Source organism: Molothrus ater, chromosome 18 (genome assembly GCF_012460135.2).
Source record: "Molothrus ater isolate BHLD 08-10-18 breed brown headed cowbird chromosome 18, BPBGC_Mater_1.1, whole genome shotgun sequence".
Lineage (NCBI taxonomy): Eukaryota > Metazoa > Chordata > Aves > Passeriformes > Icteridae > Molothrus > Molothrus ater.
In genome coordinates this window covers 6,611,335-6,637,908 of record NC_050495.2, presented here as the reverse complement: position 1 = coordinate 6,637,908, position 26,574 = coordinate 6,611,335, and the positions used below count along the sequence as shown (strand labels likewise).

The 26,574-nt window shown below is 44.6% G+C and overlaps 1 protein-coding gene across 16 annotated transcripts in view; it reads right to left on the bottom strand.

Annotated features, from left to right (window-relative positions):
• FBRSL1 (fibrosin like 1) overlaps window positions 1-26,574 on the bottom strand; it is a 503,927-nt gene that overhangs the window by 367,919 nt on the left and 109,434 nt on the right. The window lies entirely within an intron of this gene.

Below are 26,574 nucleotides of genomic sequence, written 5' to 3'. Positions count from 1 at the left end.
CAAGCACAGTTTAAAGCAGGTATGTCATGTCATAATGATTAACACTGGAAGTGAGATCAGAGAAGGGAATTACTCTGCTATCCCTGGCATCTCTGAGGACTGCAAGCTGAACTCCCAGTGACAGAGTACCAAACTCTCTCTCTATGCACACCGTGTGGAGAAGGAGTTGAAGAAATAATATGACAAATCACTATGACATTGGGTCACTACAGCTAGATACGTTTCTCCCTCATGCCTTTTATTAACTGCTCAAGGATAAAAATGGAATTCTTATGGGAATATTTCACAGGATATCTATTCCAATTATTTTTAATGTGAAGTAAATAGATTAGGAAATACCCTAAAAGCACTGCTTATTATGCCAAAACTCAGCCACAGATATTTTTCTAAGCACCTTCCTTTTGACTCAAGCAGTTACATGACAGGTATTTGTATCTTACATGAATGGAGATCACAATACAAACTGCTCACATCAATGCACACACCTTCAGTGCTGCAAAAGAGCTCATGAAAATCATTAGCTCTCTAGTCTCTCAAAAACTGAAGCCCAACAAAAAAAGAAAATTAGGAACTGGAATGAAATGCCCTGCTGATTGCTCCAGATTACTTCCTCCCCCTCTCCTTTAATTAGTGAATTGACTGCCTCAGTGTGCAACATGCTGATTCCACTCCAAATCACTCACTTGTTTAAAGTTACCCTTCCCTGGGAAGTGAGATGATGCACAGGCACTTTAGGGTCACAGACATGGCAATTAGAAATAAGGCAATAAAATAGAGCTGTTTCAATTCCAGCCCAGGCTCCCAGAGGATCAGCCAGCACCCACCCTCTGAACACCTTGCACAGGAGTCCTGGGGGGCTGGAGGCTCCTCTTAGGGCACACACAGATATATCAAGGTGAAAACCCCCAAAGATACAACTCTTCCACCAAAATTAAAATAATTAGCACTGGCTTGGAGGCACAGAACACACCAGAACACAGCTCAGCTTGCCAAGTTCATTACTAGGAAAGAGCAAGGAAAATACCTGTCTGGCATTACTCTCCATGAATGATAGAAGAATATAAATCAGTGTTAACTTCTCACTTTGGTTTTTAGTTTAAAGATAACACTTGAAAGCAGCAGTTCAAGATTCCAGTTGAAGAAGGTCATATTGTGCTGTTTACTGGGAAGCCACTGAGATAAGAATCAAATTGCTAATCTTCAGTAACTAAATCAAAATCAAAACTAATCAAAAACTTGTCACCTGAAAATGGTATCTGCTAACTGATATTCAGCAAGACATTAGAAATAGGGATCACCACAAACATGCACTTCTTCACGAAGCCAGATGCAGCTTGTGATGTGAGAGCAGCTGCAAGGAAGATGCTGCATGAGGTGGCATGGACCCCTGATGGGGGAGAAAGGAGGCTGGGGCAGGGAAATGCCACCACCTGAGAGCACCAGCCAATGATGCACTCCTGGCCTGAGGGGCAATATTCACTTCTAAGGATGCCTTCAAAGCCAATAAATTACCATTTTGGTTTAAACTCGGGCTTCACATGGTGGTTGGGCCTGTTAATGCTTTGGGGAAAGTCTTCCCTTGGTACCCAGAGCACATTCACTGCAGGTTTTCAGATTCCTTTCACCACAGAACTGGTCTGCAAATCTCTGTTTTTCTCCTTCCTGAATCCTACAAAATTTCCTACTTTGAAATGCAGCTTTTCATCCCTATTTTGTCTGGAGATTTAAGGCTTGTCTCATTGCTGAGCTACTAGCAAAATTAATTCATGAAATACAGCTATAGCTGGATCAAAGCCAAGGAAATAATTCATTCACTTGTAGTGCCATCCAAGAATCTCAAGCACTTTCCAAACAGCCGTGAATGAAGCCCCAAGGCTGCTCCTGCCTCCAGTGGGGGGACAGTGGGGGAGACCTGGGGCAGCCACGGGGACAAAGCCACGTTGGTGTGACAGGAAAAGCCACTCCAGAGTCCCTCTTCTCCCTGCTCCAGCAGAGGACACAGCCCTCCGGAGTTTTTCCTGGGAAGGCAGGACAGGAGCTCAGCATGTCCTTGCTGGCACAGGGTGACAGAGGCTGTGCCCTGGGCTGCTGAATGCAGACCTGCAGCCCCAGGCACAGAGCAGGAGGGGGCTAATGGGCTTCTGTTCTTGCCTCCTTTGTTTCCTTTCTATTTCCTCTACTAAAAGAGCCTTCCAGTGATTGCTCTATTACTCAAGTTTATGACCTCCAAGTTGGGGACCTCACTTAGCACAAGAGCTTACTATTTTTGGATGTGCATCTGGGCTTGTGCACAGGCAATTGCTGGAAAATTTAAGCACATCCAGAATATACAGTACATCACAAGAGGGGACATTTATTGATGCACCTTGACTTACTTTAATCCAGAAATCCCAGCCTGCAGGTGAGACTGGCCTCCTGACAAACTGCCCCACTGGAGCCTTCCCCCAAGGCAAGCCCAGAGCAGCAGATATTTTCACCCTCTGCACATCAGGTAAACCCTGCAGATTCACACAGTGACAGTACCTGAAGTCAGACCCCACAGTCAATAGGTTTTCACATCAGCCTTGTGGTTTCTGCCCACCCCAGGAGTCTGCAGACCTGACCACCTTTGCAGTCACAGGTGCAGTAAATCCCTTTGTCCAAGCCCATTTTCTCTTCTCAGTTCCAGAAACAAGACTGCTAAATCTTGCTCCAGAATACAGAAAACTGTTTTGTTCCTTACTATTCATTGCTTCCAGGACTGTCTTCCTACCTGTCCTCACTTCAGAATTCCTCTGACACCTTCCAGGGCAGGCTACAGCCTCTCCATCTGCAGCCCCTTGTCTGTCTGGGCTGCAGACGGAGTGCAGATGGTTCTAATTGGCTGCATGGTTACAGATAAGGAAGAATCAGGCCTTTCTTCAGAGCCTCTTTCCTGGCAGTTCCTCCATGAAACACACAGATTCTATCTCCCTATTTGTTTATGTGGATGTACAGACACCAAAGCACACTTCATCTGAAGATGGGGTTGTGGTACCTCCTCCAGCTCTGCCTGGAACACCTCACACACCAGCAGCTGTGAAATTCACTCAAAAGACCCTGGCCAAGGCTGGCAACCCAAGCTGGCCCTGCAACAGATTTTGAGTGTCCACTATAAAAATCTTTGTGATTCATTTTCCATCACTATCAGCCCAAGCTAGTTATGCAATTGCACCTCTGCTTGCAGCAGATCTGGCAGGAACCCCTAATCATTTGGAACACTCCTTCCTGAAAAATCATTTTTCTTCTGTCACCAAGGCACAGCTGCAGTCTCCAAAGACACTCCAAGGTACACACTGCCCAGTTTATAAGTAAAGCTGGGAATAATGTGGGTGCACAGCCCTCAGCTCTGCAATGAGACTGTTCTTACCCCTAAAATGCCACAGCAAGACACTTCTGCACAATGGACTCCACGTTTTCTGTTTGATCAGGAAATAATGATCAGCCCTGGAGGAGCCTGGCACAAGCTCACATCCCACAGCCATCCTCTGGCTGCAGTTATCACTGACTGTTTGCTCAGCCCATCTCAAACTCAGCCTTAATCCTCTGAATTGACACAGCTCTGAGATCTCAGAAAGCATGCAGGGGAAGGCTGTGGCTGTAAATACCTTTCATACACAGGGAACACTTAAAGAACCTGAAGAAAGCATCCAAAACCCACACAGCCAGATGAAAACCCTCGAGTCTGCTGCTGGGATGCAGAGGGTAAAAATAACACCTATAGATAATAAAATAACCATCCTTAGCCCTCGAGCATCAGTTCAAAATGCAGCTCTGGTGCAAAACCAAGTCCATTTCAATGCCCCATCCCCAGGGCCCATCAGACACTCAGCCAAGGACTGGTTACACTCCATTCCTGCCAGACTGCCTCTGCCAGCTGCACAAGATTATATGGGCTGATTTCCCAGAAGGAAGACAGCCTCCAGCTTCTCTCTCCACAGCTCTTCACTGCAGCACTTATTCCTCAAGTTGGGCAATGTGAAATATCCTACTGAACATCAAACAGGAGAAGGATCCACACAAAGGAAATAAAACACACGGCTGCCTCTGAAACTGACCCTGCTTGCCCATGTTTCTGCCTCCAGCTTCTCTCAAAAAATTGCAGTGGAAAAGCCCCTGAGGATCTGAGCACCATCTATCCTTGTATCAACTTTATCATGCAATTAGCAGCAGGGTTGTCAATTGGTTAATAGTTCAGAGAGGGATCCTGGCTCAGAAAGGACCTGAAACAGATTTATTTTTAAGTAGGTTAATTTTTAAATATTCCTATTGACCTGATACCCAGCTTATAGAACAGCAGCACAGAAACAATTGCTGACAATGTTCTCCTGCTTTCTAAGCAGACAAAGCACATTACAGACAGGACCACTACTAACACCAACCTACTGCCCATTTATTTGCATAAAGGGGGCACAGGAGACAGCAATTCAAATGGAAAGATAATATTGGAGAGATACATGAGAAATGTACATGAAAGACTAAAGTGTGGTTTGAAGACAGGTCTGTAGAGAGAGAGAAACCACTGCAAGAAAAGGAGCCAGCACAAGAAGAGATGAATAGCTAACAGGCAAATGAAATGAGGAAAGAAAAAAGGGATAAGAAAAGACCACTGAAGGGCATCAGGTAGGATCACACCAAGGCGACTGAATTTGAACTCAGCAGGGCGAACAGGCAGCAAACACAACTGGAGACCTCAAAGATTAGCAGCAGCACGTTTAAGAGCGGGAGAAGGGAGCAGTTTGAGCTCTGCCTGGAGAGCTGTGGGCAGGGTGGGCTGGCACTGAGGACAGCAGGGGCAGGCTGAGCCCAAGCTCAGCCCCGAGGCTCCTTGCTGGACGCCCCCGTGGCAGGAGGCCAGCCCAGACTGACTGTCCAGAGCCCTGGGGAAGCCGTCTGCTGGCATGCCCGGCTGGACTCCCACCCGTGGGGAACTCCTCACTTCTCCTGTAATACAGCACACTCTTGTTTGTTTTACTTTCCAGCCCTCTCTTCTCCCCCACTGCGAACTCCACTGCAAACATAACTCAAGCACCCCCCAGCCTCTCAGCCAAAGACACCAAAGCTGTTTTAAAAGGCAGAAACAAGAGTCTGGATTTGAAGTGACTTTTTTGCTTTGACCCGACATTCAAGCAGCGCAATCAATATCAATTAAAATGATTGCAAATGAAATCCTTGCTTGTTTAACCTTGGACTGCAATTCTCCTTTCACAGCTGACATATTCCAGATGAGTTTAGGTCCTGCTTTTTAAAATGCATCACATTTGCTTTGACCCTGTCACATGTTTAGCTCAAGAATAAGATGACTTTTTGACAAGGCAGATTTGGAAATGTTAAGACATTTGAAGCTGACACTGGTTTGCAGGTTTATGATACATGATTTAACTTAAAAATACAAGTGGATGAACCAAGAAACTTACTGTAATTGAAATACTCAAATTTATTACCAGAGGATATATTCCTGTCACCTATGAATAGCTGAAGAGCAAGCTGCCATACTTTGCTGAATGCCCACTTGTTATGTCTCCCAAGAATTAAGACCTTTGCTTCTAGGACCCCAAAGACAGTGTATCAAGTACAGACAGCTTGGAAAAATGTTACTTCAACAAAACATAGTCCAAAATTACAAAAAGGAAGGTCAGTTTACTATTCTTTTAAATGCATTTCAATCCACGTTGAATTTACAAGGCTCTGATTGCTCTTTTTGTTTGCACGAGATCTGAATAAATAATGATACAGTGCTGAGCAGTAATTGTTTTTAAATACTGAGGAGAAAAGGGGTGAATCTGTTCCCTTCCTTTTCAGTTACTCAAGGAAAAATCCAGTCCTCTCCTTCCTAGTAGGAAGGAGGAGTAGGAAGCAGTAGGAAGTGCCTGGAAACAGAGTGTTTAACACTCATTTAGGAGACAATAAAAGTAAGAATGCACACAGCAAACACCTTCACTTCAGCAAGGGGCCAAGGAAATCCACAGGAATGAGAGCTGTCCATGTTTTTGGTATAAAGCCCTGTCCACCATCACCCAGGGGGGAGGTGGATACACAAAATCTGAAGCTGCTCCAGAGCTCCAGGGGCAGCCAGGCGTGATTTTCCCCCTCTCCTCCAATTTCCTCCTCAGGGCCTGCAGGCGCCTCGCTGCAGAGAGCTGCACCAGCCTCCCTTCCCTGCTCACAGACACTGCACAGCTATTAGGACTCCCACAGGTGCTTGCTGTCCATCAGGAAGGAAATGATCCCATTTGAAGCCATCAGTATTTCCTCCAGTGATGGCAGTAAATGCCCGACGAGCGCTCGCAGAATTACTGTCAGCGGAAAGTGTGTCAGAGAGCAAGGGAGCTTAAATGATTGAAGGGAAGCTGGGGCACCATTTTCAGGTAGATGAAATGAGGCATATTGCAAGTGCAGCCTGCCCAGCTTTTACAGCCTGCAGGAGTGCTGAAAGGTGCTGCTGCCCATGCACCAGCAGGCCACCCTGCCCAGCTTTCACTGCAGATAAAAAGCACATTTTGGCTGAAGCTGCTTTCGGCCAAGATTGGGAGCTCAGCCTGCCTGGTTTATGTCGTGTACAAGGGAGCTGGAAAGTGTTTGTGCCTGTCAGACAGCACCTTCTCCAGCTGCCAGGTGTGAATGCTGAGCACATCCTTCCTGCAAACTCCCATCCTCCCAGGAGTTCCCTCCCAAGGCACCCATCAGGAATGGCAGCAGCACCACGCACTGCCCAGCATCCCACAAGTGACAGACTATGCAAAAACATCCCCATCTTGAAGGATGTGGCCTGGGGCCATCGATCTCAAGTAACTTCCACGGGTATACAGCAAGTAAGCAAAGAGACACAGTCAGGCACACACTCCAGGTCCAGTGTTTTGGGAAGACAATCCTCAAGTGTGCCAAAATCCAAGGACACTGCTGAGCCCTCACTGCTTCTTGACAGAGCAGCCAGCAAACACATGCTTCTTGACAGAGCAGCATTTAAACACTTAATCTGAACTAATTTCCCTCTCCCCAGATTATTCAAACAGGCACTCCTTGAATTCAAACAGCTCCCACTAAGTGGCAGAATTAGGACCTGAAGAAGCAGCTCCTTCCCTAAAGCCAGATGTGGGCATTTCATCCCTCATTTCCAGTCTTGCCAGGATGGTAACACAACCCCCAGTCCCCAGCTGGCCCTAAGCCTGCCAAAGGAAAAGGCAAGAAGATCCTACCAGGACAAACTGGTACAGCAGCTGGGTGCATTCATCATTACCAATTTTCAGCTAAGCTAGTCAGATAAAACCAGAAATACAAAGTTGATTAAAAATGCCTCCAGCCTATTTATTTCTATAGACAGGAATACTACATCTTAGAAATAGCTTAGAAATACTACATCTCTCTTTAAAATTAGAAACAAAAGGAGAAGACCCAACTGCTTCTACCTCTGCTGAGGGGGATGTCATGCTTCCATGAGCTGGACTCTGGAAATGGAGTTGAGCCAAGCTGAGGCTGGGCAGATGGACTGGACACATGGCTCATTTACCAAAGGCAGGGGCCTAAATTGCTCTCCTCCATCTATACTCCTGCATTTAAAGTGCTGATCTTCACAGTGTGAAATACACAACAACCACAGCAGGATTGCCCTGACTCCCATGTGAGTAGTTTCATATTGAAACTGAAGAGCTACAGCTGTAACCTTAGGCAGCTTGGTCATGACTTCAAGAACCTCAGCCTGATTTCCAAAGTAATTCAAGGCTTCCCCCTGCTAAATACAAAGTTTTTCTCTATTTTTTAGGATTCCACCACACTTTCATTTCATGGTGCATACTTTTAAAACACAGCCATGAAAAATGTGCTGCTCTCAAGGCAGTAGCACCTAGAGCGGGGAAGCTCCAGACGCATCTCCCACACGGTGACAGCCTCGAACACACTCACTCCACCAGGAACTGCAGACGTTTGGAGGCTCTGCTCCCAGCCTACACTCTTTATTCCCACCCTCAGGAAGGGTGCAGCTCCCAGTGCTGCTGCAGAACAGAGGGTGAGCACTCAGCTCCAGCAGAGCAGGCTGTGAGCTCTGCAGTGTGACACTGCCAGGAGAGACGAGCGCTCGCGAACTCGCTCCTGCCAACTCTGCTGCAGGGGTGAGAGTCTCCAGAAATAAAAGCAGCCATATCCTCATCCCTGGGGCTGAGTTATAAATTAATTTATATTTAAGCACCATGACACTAGAGGCATTTTTTACCAACTCTGCAGTTGCCCTCAGTGGTAGGCAACAATTTTCAGTTCAGCTGTCATGAGCTCTAGAATGTGTATTCAATAATTAGTCCTCTGGTAGTTTTCTTCTGGCTGGGAAACAAACAACAAGAAATAGAAATGGTTCAACAAGAGGAAATATGGAGAAGCCAGCCTCCTCCAGAAACAGCTGCCCATAGCACATCACTGCAACCGAAGAGGAAAGCTCTGAGCAGGATGAGTTCTAGCAGAGAGAGATGCCTTTCTAACTACCTAAATGTCACAAGTGCAAATGGAAAGCCCAGGACAGTGCACCTGTGCCACCTTGGCCACCCCTGCTCTGCTCCTGTGCTGCTGGAGATGCACTGAGCAGTGCAGGCCTGCAGCTGTCAGGGTGGCCAGCAGAGATGTTCTCCCACATCCAGGGGCTGAGCACAGCACGTGCTCCTGAGCAGCTCTTCTATAACTGCTTTGCTTGAACAAACAATGAGCAGCCAAATGTTTCAATATATCCTTAGGGCTTCCTAGAATAGTTTCAAATAGTCTGATATCTGTGGCAGAGGCAAAACATTCATTTATAGCCTAGGCAATCGCTGAGAAATGGGAAACACTATAGTAGCAGGCAATTTTAATGTGTTCTATGTTACAAAACATTTTCAGTCAGAGAGCTCAAAGGTCATTAATAGATTTTCATATGTTTACAGACAGCAGCAATTTCAAGCTCTGTAATTTTAAAACTGCATGTCAGTCTCTCAACTTCCAGCTGTTATTTTAACATTAGATAATGAACACAATGCAAAGGTTACACAATCACTTGAACCAGCTTATGCAGCAGATCCAGTCACACAAATAATTATTAAATTCTAATTACACATATATTATCACTCTTATTAGAACAGCAGGGCAAATCCTCTTTTATAGATAGATCAACAGTTTAGAAAAAGAGGCCAGCAAGGTTATGCTTTTAGAGCTGCTCTTCTCTCTCCCCCCATCACCTAAAGCACTGCTGATTTATGAGTCTCAGAAACAACACCTTGTTAACACCTCACCAGTCAGTGCACATCCAGCCATCAGCTTCTGTTTTACTTCAGTCCTTTATAGGTCCCTAATACAGACATTGATGCCTACTTAAAATATTCATCCTTGATCAGAGGGACAAAAAAGCATTTAGTGGTTACCCAGTGTCCTGTTCAAATATGCTGGTTTTTCTTTATACAACTACTTTGATACTGAGAAGACATCCTCCAAAACTTAAGAGATTTCTCCTAAGGAGAGTGCTGTTATCCAAGCTAAAGCTTTGCAAGACATCAGGGTCCCATAACATAGATTTTTATTTTATTGTAATTTTGGAGCAGATGAAATTATTGTCATCATCTGACTCTTTTATCATGCAGCCAAATGAGCAAAATCACCCAGCTGGTGTCTCAGGGAAATTTTGGATGTGCACTAGCAAACCATCCTCTTACCACATAAGAAATTCAGCAGATTATGTTTTGCTCATCTCCCTCATCTTTTCCCCCTCTCTATTCCCAGGCAGTGCCAAGTGTTACTCGCTCTGGTTTATTCTGCCCCAATCCAGCTGTCAGTCACACAGCATGTAACCTCAATGGGAATTGAGGAATCTCATCCCCAAGCCTCAGCTTTGAAGCAGGACAGAGCAGCAATGTCCCTTTGTGTGGCTGAGGTCTCCTGCAGTGACAGCAATGCTACCCTGGCACAGTGATGTCTCTCTAATCCCCAGTGCATCCTCAGCCAGCCATGAATTTCACACTGGGAAATTCCAGGCTTTGACATTAAATCATTCCAGCTTGGATTTTCAAAGGATAAGAGATAGGACTCCAATCCCATCACATTCCAATAGGAAGCCTTTAAGGTTTGGTTTATTTTCTTTTTAAGAAGGAAACCCATATTTCATTCTCATTTCCAGCCCGGTTTCCTCTGGGACATGAAATTGAAAGCAAGAAAGGGAGGGCAAGTGCAGTGCTAATGGGAAGAGAGACTGACAAATGACACCACCAGATCCTGGGTACATCAGCTTGCAATGGGCCATGCAAGAAGGAACAGATAAATCAGCACATCCATTACTGCTCCTGAGCAAAAGGAGCCTCTGTGCTGTGCCTGGTCAGTCCCACTGGCCATGAAGGAAGAAGTAACCAAGCAAACACCCAGTGAGGACAGCAGACAATTAAAGCATAAGAGCAAACCAACCCAGCAAGCTGCAGGAGGAGAACACGTGCAGCATGGGAATGATGAGATGCACTCAGCCAAGCGTGTCAGATAGAGCCCGGGGCAGGCAGAGCTGCCAGGACAAGGAGCCACTGCAGGGACAGAGCTCACACTGTCACTCACCCCAGCCAGAGCCAGTGCTCCAGGTTTGCATCAGCTTCCACCCTCTCTCCATCATGTTCAGAGGATCTCAGTCTTCCCCCAACCAAGAGGTGCTAAGCTGTGTCCCTCTGCACCCATTTCCTCAATTCCCACGTTAAATTACAAGTTTCTCTTAATGCTTAGCTTTCAGGTACAGAAACATTTATCTGCACTCCCCAGACTCAAAACTGAAGCTGGCTGGCTTGTAGGACATTTTTCTTCCTTTCTGGAACAAAACTTTGCCAGTCAGAGACTAGAGAAAGGGGCATTCATGCAAAGTTTTCCATTTGCTGTAGCCCTCAACTCTGAAACACAATAGGAAATTAAAACATAGTACAGAGCAGCAACTTTCATCCCTGCTGACCACTCAAATGAGTTAAGAGCACTTGAACATCTGATTCTTGTACACCTCAGAGTTCAACTTTGCCTCTCATTTACTGTTCACAGCACCTTGACAACAGTAAACATCACAGAGTGAGAAATACAGATGCAGCACACAGCATTTATTTGTTCAAACAGGCATAACCCTTCGGCAAGAACCAAAAACCCAGTCAATGTGAGAAGGTTAAGATGGAACAGATGCAGCCAGAGACTCTGGGGAACAGCCTGTGTTGAAGCAGGATTTCTTATGATTACTTCTGTCTTGTAGTTCTTAATAACCCACATCACAGCTGACATCTCCACCAGCTCTCTGCTTCTTTATGCAGATAACCAGAAACAGAAAAGATGACATGACAATTATATTGTACACACACACAGTGCCTAACAACCCTACAACAGCACAAGCAACAGAGAACAAGCACACCTCACCTGTGAGATACTTGGGCTAAAAGTTGTTTTAAAACCTGCTCATAAAATCAGGTAATGACACAAAGAACTTCCAAGACTGCAAAGATCTATAAAAGCATTTTGCAACTCCTGTTTGTTAATAAAGCTCAGATCTCCATCACAGCGGTGACCCAGGGGATTCTTGGTGCCCACAGCTCACCCCACCCGAGCAGCAGCACCTCAGCACGAGCTGAGGGACCCTAGCCAACAGAGCAGGGAGATGCTGGGGTGCAGCTGTGTCCCCTGTGCCACCTCCATCTGGGGAGGCTGTTGCTAAGAGACAAAGTGCCAGGGGATGCTGCAGAATCCTCCAGCTCTGCCCCCCCAGCGCTGCTCCCAAACCCAATGGGTCCCAGCGTCTCTCCTGGAGCCTTTGATCATCTGGCTTTTGTGTGCAAAGCAGCTCTTGTCAAGGAATTCAGGCAGCCCTATGATAGTAAAAACTGCTGATAAAAAGATAATATCAAGAGTACTCCATTTCAAAAAGCTGATAGAAGGGCACAAGGGGAAATTTCACACATCAGAACAGAAGTGCTCACTAAAGCAGGAAGGGGTTTAAAACACTGGGGTTTTGAGGTATTTGTTTCCAGTGAAGGATCTGGATTTCCCAAGTTCCCCACTGTGACCGAGCAAAATTGTAAGCATTCGTTCTCAGATTTCAGCAGAATCTGTAAAAGCGGGTGACTGAAACACCAGCATTCTCCTTGCAATTATATCAGAGGCAAGTGTGTTCTTAAACCTTACAGATCAGGGCTGACAATAGCAAGGCTTTAAAAGCCAGAAAGACCAGCTTCAGTGTGCACCCATCCCACAGAAGGCAGAGCCCTGGGAGTGCAGGACCATGTTAATTAACACGTGCTTAATAATGGCACTTAATTCCCCATCTCTCTCTCTCTCTCTCCCACACGACTCTCTTATTGATACAGATGGGGTTTGTGGCTTTCACATCCCATTAGCAAAAGTCTGCCTCTAGGAAAAAAAAAAAAAAAAGAAAAAAAAAGAAAAAAAAAACAAGGAAAAACATGCTGAGAAGGTGAGGGAAAGTTCTTTCATAATTTATAAATAACATCACAATCTGGCTTTTATCAAGCTTTTCTCATTAGCAATTCTTAAAGCACAACACAAAGGGAATCAGCATTTTGACCTCTATTTTTGCAGAATGAGAAATTAACAAATGCAAAGCAGCTTGCCCCAAATCAAACATCAGTTCTCTGGCAAATCTACATCTCCCAGCTCCTAATCATACTGTGCTGCAGGAGAACCAACAGTCAAACACTGTCAAAATCTCCTTCTGGCACTGGGAAGGGTTTCACGGTGGTGGTAGAGAGCAGATTTTTCTAGGACACACAGTATGTGCAAATGCAGATATTAGCTACAGAGTGGGCAACAGGTGGTATCTGTACAGCTCCAACCTTAGATCCCTGTGAGTGTCTTAGATGAAATCAGCTTGAGAATAGCAAGGACAACACGATCAATATATTAAGTCAAGCTGTTTTATACCAGAGGAGCAGAACTGGCAGCACTCCTTGGCTTTTGAAACACGACACATAACCTGGCCTTTCTAATGCAGTGCTCTGGATGGCACCCAAATCCAGCACCATCTGGCCAGCATGGGCATGTGTGTACAAAGAGGACAGAAGAGACTCCTGGCTGACAGATAAAGTGACATATCAGTGCAGCAGCACAGACTCCAAATCTCTTCAGCCTTTGCAAAGCCAGCTCAGCAGGCAACAAACACGGGGCCAGTTAAGTGTCTTCAGGGCAACAGAAGGGCTGAGAATTTCTCATGCAGATAAGATCCAGGTAAGCATTTGTTTTGTTTGTAGAAAGCATTGCCAACAGTAAAACACAAACAAACAAACCTCACAAGCAAAACCAAACAAAAATGCAAAATGTTTTTCCTGGGGTAGGTTTAAAGCAGAGGGTATCATATTTCTTCTCCTGTCCCAAAATTAACCCATACGTTTAAAAACCCCATTTTCCACCTCTATTTTTACATTCACTCTTGCATGACATTCTCCTGGCATCACACACCAGACAAAACCAACATGTTATTCCATGGCTTAGAACTTCTTACAGCTTGGCCTCCCAGCCATGGCACAGGCCACTCCTTCCTCCTCCCTGCTACCAGGATTCAATGCACTAGAGATTGTTCTAGTTTCAGTTTCTAGCATTTCAGGGATGATTTGGCAGCAAGGAAGTGAGAATACTTAGGTAACAGCATGAATTGCAATCTGTTCAAGAGAACAAGTGGGATGTCTCATATCACATCTACCATCCAATTCTGCATTCACCTACGTGGTTTTATGCAGCTGTGAACTCCACTGAGACAAGGAAAGTCACAGTGGTGGAGAAGAGAGAACAATCATGATCTTAGTTTATGCCAACTCTAAAAACCCCAGGAACCACTGAGTAATCAGACCAAATGCCTATTACACTTTAAGAAAATACAGACAACCTATCTACCTTCTAAAACCCCAGTATTTTACAGGGAGTAGTCGAGCCTTGTTCTGAGCCTGAACTGTTTTCATTCATTCCCAGAGACCAGCTGGCTTTACAGAGCAAGCCAATTTATCCATTTCTGAATTTTGCAGTGATGCCCCTGCCAGCACAGTGCCTTCTCCCAGCTCCAGCCCTAAAGCCTGGCCTGGCCTTTCAGCATCCAGCACCTGGCTCAAGCCTGGAAGGTGACAAGTGGTTCCAGAGCCAAGGGACCTGGGGACACAGAGCCCAGCCTGCAGCCAGCGCTGTCACCAAAGGCTCCATCCAGGCAACCTCCACGGCTCTCAGCACACACTTGCTACTTCCCCTTATCTAATCTCACTTTCTGGCACTTGACACTATCGCAGGTCTGGCATTTAAAGCATCTGGAAGAAAAACAGCCTGCAGAAGCACCCAGGGAGATTAGGAGGAAGGTGCTAATTGTCTCTGTGGGCAGTGAGGAGGTGCAAGGGCCATGTCCCATCCCTACCAGCCATCCCAGCTGAGAGTGACCTTGAGAAAGCCTTTTTCTTTATCAGGGGTGATGGGACAACTCAGAATTCCTTGATCAGCCCCTGCAGCTGCAGCAGCACACACATCTGGGCAGCAGCCCTGAACCAGAGCAGTTTGCTGGCCCGGGTCAGCAGCAGGCAGCAGGCAGGGACAGCTGAGCTCGGCAAGCAGGGGACGAGGTGTCTGTGACTGCCCCAGCCAGCAAAGTCACTGCCAAGGTCTTGAACAAGTGATGTCCTGAGCTTAAGTTAAAACATATTGTGGGATGAAGGAATGAAGAGACAGAAGACACAAAGAGGGCTTAAAAATGACAAGGAGTAAGTCCCTTGTTTCCCTAGCATACCAAAGTAAAATTAGGAAAAAAAAGCATTTTAAGAGGATGCAAGGGATACACAAGAAAAAAAAATCCCCAAACAACACAGCAACTACAAAAAAACCCCACAAAACAGACCACTAAGTTCTGTTCAGATTTTACACTTCTAAAACTTGGTACGTCAGGCTACTGATACAAAAATGCATGTAGAAAACTCCCAATTAATTAACATTAAAACCAGACATCAGTCACAAAGCCCCTTACTTGCATGAAACCAACCTATTGCCTTCTGTACTTTTACACATCTAAACCAAAGCACTTCGGTAATAAAGGATTTTAAACCCCACCATTATCAACAAAACACTAATTCCCAGGACCCACTTCCACTTTTTGATTCTACAGAACCTCCAATTCTTTAGGGCTCTCCCATCTCTGCCATACCTTCCTCAGCTGCTTTCCCTGTCCTTTGCTATTTGCTTCATTACAAACAGTTTGGAGGATTGGAAAGCACAGTATTTAACATTTTATAGAAACATCTGCCAACGGAGCTGCTAAACACTCTTGTAAGAGAGACAGAGATGTTTATTTAGACATGCTGCTGACGTTTCCTGTTGCATTTTGATCCTGAGGCATATGTAGTCCTTCCAAACAATTTAGCATGTACTGTGGAAGCACAGTTCTCAGAGAAGTGCAGCTGAAAGTAATTGAGATTGAAATTTCAGGCCCATTGCAGGAAAACCACGACCAAGGCTCCTCCCAAGGCTCCAGGCAGAGGCAGCACCTGGCAGAAAGGCAGGCAGGACACAGCAGGAGCAAAGTCTGGGGCTTGGGCAGGACCAGTTACTGCAAACTATGGACTGATCACAGTTAAATCACCTGCTGCAGCAGAAGCCCTCAGGGACAATGAACCCACATCCCTCATCTCTCTGCCCTTGCTTCTTATGTATTAAAAGAGGAGGAACCCCTCACTACCAAGCTATAACCATTATGTCAGGCTAGAGTTTTCAGAGAGTGGTTTATCCTACATTCACTGAAGAAAAAAAACCCTACAGTTGCAGCAATCTGAGGAAAAAGAGAGAATTCCAAACACTCTGCTTTTGACATCTGATCCCTAGAAGCAAAGGATAATACTTTCAACAACAGATTATAAATCTGTGTATACAGAAAGGATTAATGCAGCTTGTTGGTTACAGAGATGAAGGAAACCTTAAAAAATAAAAAAAAAAAAAAGAAAAGGAGAACTGTAAATTCAAGCTAACCACACAAAAATTAAGGGTTTATTATGGGTTACAGATTTAAACAAGCAAGCAAAGTACTGCTGTGCACAGAAAGAAGAGGAAATAATCTACTCCAGCTGAACTTACTCATTCAGACCTGTGGATTTCATTCTCCTCCCAAGGAACACTTTTGTAAAAGTAGCTGATTTTACCTGGTGTTTGGGCTGACAAAACAGTGAGGAAACAGCATTTAATTGTTTTAAGACCCTCATAACTTCTCCATGGGGTAAAGTGGATCTTTGCCTGTAAAGACTGACCCAGCACAATAATGGATATCCCATACACTGTCTTGTCTTCTGATGCATGTTTTTAAGTTATTTGTGTAAATAACCACACTGGTTGCCCCCATCTGGCTTCCATAGGGAAGCATTTTAATGAAGAAGAAAAGAACAGTATTTCCAAAACTGGAATACTGTGAAAACTTGCATTTTCTGCAACTACTTTCAACAAGAACCAGCCCAAGAATTTTCTTTCTCTTGAGCCTCCTTTAGTAATGCTCATATTTTGCATGTATTTGTGTGGAGCACATTAATTAAAAAAGAAATGGCACTGCTAGATCTAGGCATATGCTTATAATTACTCTGAAAGAAGTAGGATTTTTTTTTTTTATTCTTCTTCTGGGTCCAGAGGTTTTAAATTCTTGATAAAGGTCAAATCATCTCATTCAGAAGTGATGATGAAGTTCCACCAGTGTTTGACTGAAAAAAGGTCACCAAATCCAAGTGCTCTCAATATTCTTTAAATAAACTCATAAGCCTTTGCTCAAGTGTTAAGGGTATTTAAGGACACTACAGTAAAAATGTATATACTTAATGCAACCTCTGGCTGATAAGAGCAGAAATAAAGTGGCTGCAAATCTGAATAAGAAACTCCTACCACTGCACCTTTTTCTAAGTTCCTTGTTCCACAAGGAACCAAAAAATCCTGATGCTCTGAGTGACTTATGATTTTAGTGAATGGGAAGTTGCTAAGGGGGGAGGTAAAAGAACAATAAACAGAGCTCCATGTCTGAATCTCTTTATAACAGATTAAAAGGATTAACTAATAGCATCAACTCAGAGATTCATAGCAATAACTAAAGAGCAAGCACTGTTTTAGAAGCAGCATGTGCACTCACTTCATAGCACCTGGTGCACTTGCCTTTATAGCAATCAGTTCACATGTACTTGCAGGTTTTTCTTTTTTTGATCACAGACACCACCTCGAGCAGACAAGCCCAGAGTATCAATTATCTGTTAAATAAATGAACCAGTACATACCCAAGCTCAAGAAACACAGGACTGAAATTTGTTTTGTCCAACAACTAAAAGGAAAAACCTGCGTAGGTCAGTTCCTAAGGATCTCCAGCACACATCTGCAGTGAACCCTTGAGCCACAAAGACTTGCAAAGACTAAAGGCAGTGGGCACAAACGATGAGGTTATAAACTATTGATGTTTACAGGTTACAAATTAAATGTGACTGAACTTCTGATCAGCTTCAGAGCACTCTGATCCCAGGGCAGAGCACAATGAACCAGAGACAAAACTGCAACTTCAAGTTGCCAACAAGCAACCTCCAAAATCAGCTCTTCTTCTTCACTGCCTAGCACCAAGCACCTGGATTGATATCACAGGGTTAATTTACAAAGTGACAGGATTTAGGGATTCTTGGAACAGCCTTGTGCTCACCTCCCTGCAGCAGAGGTGGTTGTACCACAGACTTTTTAACAAAGCCAGTCACATACCTTCCATTTCCTTGCTGCTTGATCCCCAGATTGTCTCATTCTGGACCTTTCCATGATATTGAAGTATATAACTTGAGGCTGCATGTACAGTCACACACACAAAGTTAATCTCAGCCTTAGCCAAGGTAGAAACAGGTAAATCAGTGGAAGGGAAGTACTGAGAGGAAGATAATGTAGATATTGGGAAGGGAATAGCAAAAGGAAATAAAGTTCATTTTTCAAACAGCTGGGCTAAAAACGTCATTCTTTTGAGGATAGTGAAGTAGTTTGATGCACACATGCCCCTCCAGCCTTCTTGCACTCTAAGGAAAAGAGATCTGGGCTTTCCAGCAAGTTTTCCCACATAGAAACCTGCTGCTGAGCAGCCAGAAACACAGACCCCCATGCAGGGACTGGGGCCAAGCACCCTTCCCAAAACCTCTCCAACAGGAGACAGCCATCAGTGCTCCCACAGGTTTCACTTTCCTTGTCCCTAAAGCTCTTTCTGGCATGCATTATTTTAGGCCCAATTCAAATGCCTTCCTCTGAAAGCACCTGAAGCCCACAGCAGCAGAAAGCCCCAAGCAGGCTCTCGGGTGAGGCACTCACTTGAAAGAGTGAGCAGCAGCACAGGGCACCTGCCAGCTGAATTATTCAGGAGCCACGTGCATGGGATTTTCTACCACTGCTTATCCTGCACCCTGCACCTTCAGGATGGACAACTCAGTGCTGGGCTCAGACTGACAGAGAAGCTCAGGAGCTGAAGGACAGAAATGCAATATTGTATATATCAAACAAAAGGGCACAAACACCATTACAGGCTCATGATGAGAGACTGATTTCTTCCACAGCAAATTATAAAAATATCACCACTAACAGTTTCTGCCCCCTACCCCCCTTTTTAAGTAATTTCTGCCAAATTTGGTGTTTATTAAAAAAAGTGGTGGAAAATTCTTCCGAGCTTCCAGACACATTTCCCTATTAAGCCTTATTACAACACATTCTCTAATTCAGCCTTTACTCAGGGAAGGTTTCTGACTGCCAGACGAGCCACACATCATTTGTAATATGGACAAAAATCCACTAAGAATTAGTGTAAAACCAAACTCATTTCCTCTACAGGCTTGGGCCAAGATTTGCATCAAAGTCTCTGGAGGCAAAAATCCTACAGCATTATAAAGCATCTCTAGCAGCCTGTTAGCCTTCCTTGCATAGTTTCAGATTTACTTGAAATCCATATCTGTGTAACACTAAAAAATCAGTAGGGTATTTCAGATTCAAGAGACAAGAGCAAAGGGTTGCTTTGAAGGTCTGTGAATTGAAAGTTTTGTACTGTTTGCATTCATCAGTGGATTTGTTGTAAAACAAAGTCCTGAAATGAATTCATAATCATTTAATCACAGCAGCTTTGATTCACCTCTCAGTCACAAAACACAAAGGTATGTCACGATTCTGTACTTCCAGGACTTAGAGCACATTGAAATCCCTGGATAAGCATTAACACCCTTTTATTTTGCTAACTGAACTAGTAATTTCACTTAGAAAATAGTCACAGGTGCAGTTTCACATCTCTGTGTATTGTTTATAGGAGCAAGGGCACTTGCCAATATTAGCAAGGCTTTTTATTTATTTTATTTGGAAGGTTAAAAACTACCCCAGATATACACTAGGTAATAAATTTTAATAACTTAACCACTTAATTTATAAACCTCATATCTTTTCTTCAGCCCTTAATTTCTGATGGGAGAACTGAACCATACACAGACTACACATGTAATCAGCAGACAAGTCAGACCCGGACTCAGAATCACGGTTTGCAGAGATCCCACAGCAAGCCTTGCTCCTTGGGGCATTCTCTCTGAAAATTTGGCTTACATTTTATCTATCCTATTAGCTTAGGGGAGAAAGCCACCCCCAGCAACAAAATAAAGCTCAGCAGTAGAGGAACCCACTAAAATCAGGGAGTTGTTGCAAACACTGCTGAGCAGCTCCAGGCAGGGTGTGGGGGTCCCAGTTGTGGGTGTCTCTGGGTCTGCACTGAAGGCACCTGAGACAGACATTCATGTTCAGACTCGGGTGTTTATTATTTCTTATCAGTAGAACAGTCTCTCTACTGTGAGTTCGACAGCTTTTCATTAGAAGGCACAAAATGGCCAACAATCTCTTGGTACAAGGTCTTTTAAGAGACTAAACTATCCAATTAAGAACTGACACCTGGATTATTTCCCCTTTTAACCCAATAACTGATCCCACAGAGCTGCAATGCAGACTTTTCTGCCCAATTACAAAATGCCACCCAAATCCATGAAGAAGGAGGAAGAAGAAGCTTGAAGAAGAAACCCAGGACGACACCCTGTGCCCTCCATCTTGCTTCCATCCACATACTAAAAACATAAAACATACATAACATACTAAAATCCCAAAACATACTAATTAATACTATTTCATAACATACTAAAATCCCAAAACTTACTAATTAATACTATTTGATAACATACTAAAAATCCCAAAACCTAAATTTCTCACCAAGTGATACACCTACAGTACTCGCTATAATCTGTTTCACGCTTTTGTGGATTCTAGTCTATCTTTGAAGTCCAGGAAACTTCCTCCATGAATGGGGGTCACAGGCAGTGCTCCCCTGGGGGTCAGGGCAGCCCAGAGCGGGCAGAGGAAGAGGATGGAGGATGGAAACAGCAGGGAGGATGGCAGCAGCAGGGTGGGCAGCTCAGGAGAAGCCAAGGCCAAGGTCCCCTCGCCACCTCAGCGTTTCCCAAGCTGTCAGTGCTGAGGCTGCTGCTGTCACTGAGCCCTCCCTCGTGCCATCAGACACCATAGCAGGCCTGTCACAGCCACGGGGAGCGGGAGGCAGAGATGACAAATGGCAGGGAATTCGTGTCAACACAATCGAGTGGCCCCAAGACAGACAGCTGGTGTGCGAATTCCAGCACAGGCAGCATCCTTGGGAAACCATTCCAAGGCATTCTCAGCTCTCAACAACAGCCCTGGCTGCTAAAAATAGCCTGCTGGAGACTTGCTCCAGCATTAACAACAGCCCTGGCTGAATTTGAGTCATGACCCACTTGGTGACATGTAAGCAAAACAAGCACAAAGCTCATCGAGAAGTGAGAGATTAGAGTGCTCAGAGCCCCAGCAATTTTAATGCACCTATATTACAGTGTTTTCTCAGCATCATCCATGTCAGTTGTTAATATATTCCCCCAAAAATCCTGGACAGGGAGGGAGGCAGGCAGGATCCTCTACAGTGAGGTCAAAAGCAAAAGTTCAGGTAACTCTTCAGTACAAACATCAGTGCAAACCCTCCTCACTCCCACGGCAGCTGCACAGGACAACGATGCTCTGCAGCCCCACTTCAAGAAAAGGAGGTATTTGAGCTTGATGATCCATAACATTACAAGTTATTTTATGGGGTTATTGCACAGTTTCTCCTAAATCCAGGCAGGATCCTCTACAGTGAGGTCAAAAGCAAAAATTCAGGTAACTCTTTGGCAAAAATATCAGTGTAGTTCAGTGCAAACCCTCTTCACTGCAGACAAAGGGACCAATGCATCAAAGGTGCCAGGTGTCCCCATCTCTCCCATTTCAAAAGCTCCAACAGAGCATTCATCAGTTTACAAAACACAACTGCAGTATCAGGGAAAAACCAGCAAACATTGCTTCCCCAATGGGTTTGAATCTTGAGAAGCAGAGGCATGACAAGGAAAGAGATCTGCTTCACTGTGGTGTACAGCTAACCTCAAAAATGCAGTTTTCCTAGCTGTAAGAGCTGGAGCAGCATCTGCAAGTTGGAACTGTTCAAGATCTTTGAGAACAACATACAAAAATGGTAAGTGCACAGAGAACTCTTAAAACTCACATACCTGGGCAGCAGATTTGTCTCCTCAGATGTAAATTAATTCCCAGACTGTTCTAAGAGAAAAATCTACTGCCTCAAAACTGCAGGCACACTGCCACAACACAGGTCACCCTACTTATCTGAATTAATCCCAGACTCAAACCCAGCCTCTTGTTTAGAAAGGTTCTGTTCAGAGATATCCAGGGATAGAGTCATCACAACCCTTGGTAAACTGCTACAGTCATTAATTACTCACCCCAGTAAAATTTTGCAGCTTATCTCGTCTAAAAGTATCAGTGTTAGAGCCTTCCAGCCACTGGATCTCCTTACAGTTTTGACTGTCAGACAGAAGAGCTCCCTATTATCAAATTTCTCTGCCCTGCACAGCCTGTTATAAATTGTAGTCATGCCCTCCTACAATAAAACAGACAGAGCTCCTGGAGTCCTTCCCTGCCAAACAGATTTTCTGAATCTTTAACAGTCCTCACGACACTTCTCTTGAAGTTTCTCCAATTTTAACCAATGTTCTTGAACTGCAAGCATCAGGATGGAATACAGAATTCAGGCTGCACTTGTGTCAATGCCAAATATAGGGCTATAACCACCTTGGACCTACTCAACTCAGTACTTCCCTGTCTACACATTCAATCTTGTGCACAGTTAGGCTGGGAAAACTCCAGTTCAGATGGTTATCTGCCCTGACAGCCAGCCTCTTTCAGGCTAGCCATTTCCCAGGAGACAGCTATCCCTCCTCCATCTCCTCATTATACCAGAAGGGCCCTCATTTTGTCCCTAGAGTATGGCATTTTATTGCATCAGAACACAGTGTTCACAGAGCAATCCCAGTCACTCAGGCCCTGCCTTATCTTGCACTCCACCTAATCTGCGTGTTATCTGAGAGCTTTATGAGTAATGGTTTTATTTTTTCTGCTCCAGGTCACTGATTAAAAGAAGTTAAATAGTGCTATGCTAAGAACCTAGTACAAACATACCTTCTGGAGACTGCTTTTGTCTGCCTGGTTTTGAAACCTTCCAGTGGGACAGTTTGGAATGCAGCTCTCATGCTGCTTCTGTTCAGTATCTGCATTAACAAATAATAATGCTGGGAGACAAAACCCCTCAACTTCAAAATATATTGAACCAAGCTTTCAAATCTCAGAGAAAAACAGAGCTCCCAACTGCCATGGAAATAGCTTAAAGCTTGTTCAGTGTCCAAGAGTGTTCACACTCATCTTCCTACAGTGTCCCTCTGAGAGCAGAGCTGCACTTTTGGGGGGTCACAAACCTGCCACAGGGCTGGGAGGAGCCCTGGCAGCACAGCCAGCAGAGGAAACTCCTCAGGGTTATGCAGGGTGGCATTCTGAGATTACAGAAACCAGGGCTGTGCCTTTGAGGCGCAGAGCAGCCGGTCCCCTTGGCTCCTCTCCTCCCCAGTCCCACCAGGAATGAATTCCATCCCACTGATAGAATCAGGCTGTCTGTAATGGGAGGAGATTTAAGAGCAATAAGAAGAAGGCTCTCCAGAGTTGCAGGAGGCTGTGCAAGACGTGCCCCAATCCCCTGCACAGCACGAGCAGTGCCAGAGCTCAGGCAGCTCCACCGTGAGCTCCCAGCCTCACCCACCCATGGCAGGACAGCCACGCTCTGCAGCCCCACTTCAAGAAAAGGAGGCATTTGAGCTTGCTGATCCATGACATCACAAGTTATTTTATGGGGTTATTGCACAGTTTCTTCTAAATCCTAGAGAACTGGAACAGGAGGTCATCCAGACTAGATGGTGAGTGATGAAATGCATTCCCCTCCTCCCTCATTTCCACAAAGCAATGTATCAGGAAACCAACCAGTATATCTACCTGCCACCAACCAGACTTCACATCCCCATTTTGTGCTTAAAATAGATTTCTCTGTATCAAAATACAGTAATTGCAAAGTCCTTCTGCTGCTCTGCAGTCTCTTTGAGAAGCCACAACCACAGCCAACATCATGTTCCTACAAGCCCTGCTAGAGATAAGTCCCTGACAGACCAGCAAGCATGAGAAAAGGGATGCAAAGAATGCATCTAAATAATATCTAAATATACACAGCTGACTCCTCTGGGCCTGAAAGCCAAAATTGAGCCTCCTGACAGCAGGGCCCAGCACTGCTGTCCTCCCAGCAGCACCACCACGCCTGCACAGTACAGAAATCAATGCCAGCTTCTACCATTTGTCTCTTACATCACTGCTTGCTCTCAATCAAAGCCAATTCTATTCTTTAAGAAGTGCTCCTGATGGCACAAAACCATACATACCTGAACCTCTCAAACTACCCTGATCTTGAGCCACTCCAAACCTAAGATCTGGAAATGACATATTTCAAATGCTGCTAAAAAGCCAGTGCAAGGAAAAATATGAAACATTTTTGCTGCCTACTTTCCACACTAGTGACACACTTTTAAAGGATTTCTGGTCTGCTGTGAAGTCTCACCTGCACACAAAGACAGGGATGACTCAGGAATGAGGCACATCCTTTGTCTTTTTTTTGTCCTTTAATGAATTAGTAACACCAGTGAAAACAAAAGCAACTTCACCTGCAAAATAGTGAGGTTAGGACTTTCTGATCCTTGTCAGTGCTGAGATTCTGGGCTAAGGATGAGAATAAAAGGCATAGAATTACATTTAAGGACAAAGAAAACCAAAGATTAGCTGCAGAGCAGGTGCCTCTAAATCCCCTCATCTAAAGAAATTAAATCCATGCTTAGATTCCTCTTCCCACTTCCCAAAGAGCTGTAAAGATAGCCCTGGATAAACTTCCCAGGGGCGACAATCTGGAATTTCTCATAAGAACAGCATGATAAAGCTGTTAATGATAAATTCATGCAGAGGTGTAGGAAATCAATGTAAAATGGCAGTTTCATGGGCAACACTGCATATTACACAGCACTGAGAGCCTGAAAAGCACCTTATCCCCAGCACTGAGCACAGCCTGAGGCTGAAGGAGGGTGCTGCTTTTGCTTGTACTCGGCAGGAACAGCCTGGAGCAGGGCAGGGAGCCCGGGCAGGCAGGGAAAGGGAGCTTTGCTACAACATCCAGCCCTGGAGAAGCTGACAGCTCCCTCCTGTCAGCCCCACACAGCTCTGCAAGCAGCTGTGAGCTCACCAGGGCTTTGTCCTCCTTACGTTCTGCCCACCAAGGAAGGTGCTTGGCAAATTTGGCCAATGTCATTTCGTGTCACTAGAGCTGACAAGCCCCTTATCCCTGCCTGGCAGGAACAACCACGAGGACTTCTTGAAGTGAGTCTGCAATCACACCAGGCAAAGCTCCTCCTGGGTCTACTGCTTTGTCTCCCCCATGCAAAGTTTTTGTTTAAACACTCCTGCAATTATGATTTGACTCATCTCTGCAAAACGAGGTTCTGAATATATTCATAAGAAGAATTATCACGAAAATTATATAAATGAACTTTCTCCACGCTTGCCAATGTTTTTAGCCATGTCAGTGTAAAGCCTTTATCTTGTCTAGCAAAAGTTGGCAGGTTAAACCCAACGCAGACCCTTGAGACTGAGCAATGACTGCTGCCAGTCAAGTAGCCGAAGCACCAAATCATTAAGGGCAAGCATTCTCTCTTAATCATTCAATACTTCAAGGCAAACAATTAACAAGCCTCATTTCCCTGTGTCTCCCTGAAACTTTGCTGGAATTCGGCCTCGTGTCATCATTTCATTTTCAAAGACTCTTCCTTTCACGTCCACTGCCAACAGACTGCCCAATCCTCTCAATGTCTTTCCCTTGGTCATTTGTTTCAAAACAAGAAGAAAATCCCCACCAAAACCCCAGGTAAAGAGTCCCTATCACCTCATACTACTTTATTGTGTAGATCCACAATCAATTGAAACCTGCACAGTAAATTGAAAATTATACTGTATGGCAAGAGTAGTGTATTATCTACATAGCATAGGGAAAACCCATGAATAGAAAACTTACTCTGAAGAGAAGCAAGTGAAAGAGTATGAAAAGCAGATTAAGTACAGCTCAACCAAGAAAGAGAATCTTTTCAAACTTTCCAAGAAAACTGGAGTGACCATAAATATCTAGCTAATGAGGGTTTTCAATGGGATCTGTGCTCCTAACTCCTTCAACCTGCTAGGAAAAAAAAATAATCTCTGAACGTCAACAGTGCCAAAATCTTCAAGAATTTTATATTTGCCCTGCTTATGCAAACGCCAGAAATTCTTACAACCATCCATTCCCCTTGCTCATAAATATTTATCTAGTTGGAGCCAAGTGCATAAATGAACATTCTATCCTGCTTATGGCTGTTCTCCCTTTAATCCTTAATCCCTTTGCACTATCTTTCTTGTCTCTAACCTGCAGAGGACTCTGACTGTTTGCATTTAATTCTTCTTACACATGCCCTGGAGCACAAATGGCTTGTCAGGTTAAAGATAAAGCAAACATGTACTGCCACCAGTAGAGTAACCAGCCTTTTTGATATCAGAACACCTGCAGCCAAGGCAGGCTGGGGAAGGGAAGCATGAATAAATAAATGATTTGGCTGAGATCTCCCCATTCAGCAAACACACAGATTTTTCTAGGACAAACCTCTTGTCCACTGCTCACACTCACCAATTCTGAAGTTGGTCTCCTTCCTCCTTCCTCATTTTATTCTAATGCAGCAACACCAGGGATGGCACAACCAGAGATTATGTCTAAATTGCATCTTGAACAACAGGCAGAGCAGAGAAAGGAAAGGTATAAAATCTGTAAGAGGTCAGCAGTGAGAGGCTTGAAGCCATCAAGAGATGAGAAGGACCTGGACAGGGTTTCATCAGCATAGGCAGAAAGGTCAAGGCAGGAGGAGCACTTGGAAGAAACATCAGTATTTAGTCTTGGAGAGGGTCAATGGAACAAAAAGACAAGGATTTGTCAGAGTGAAGAGCTTTGGTTCCTGAACAAGTCCTTTCCATTTTCCTACTGATCTACATTTCCTACCACAAAGCCTTTCAACACTTTGGAAGCTACACTTAAGTTAGTCCTCAATG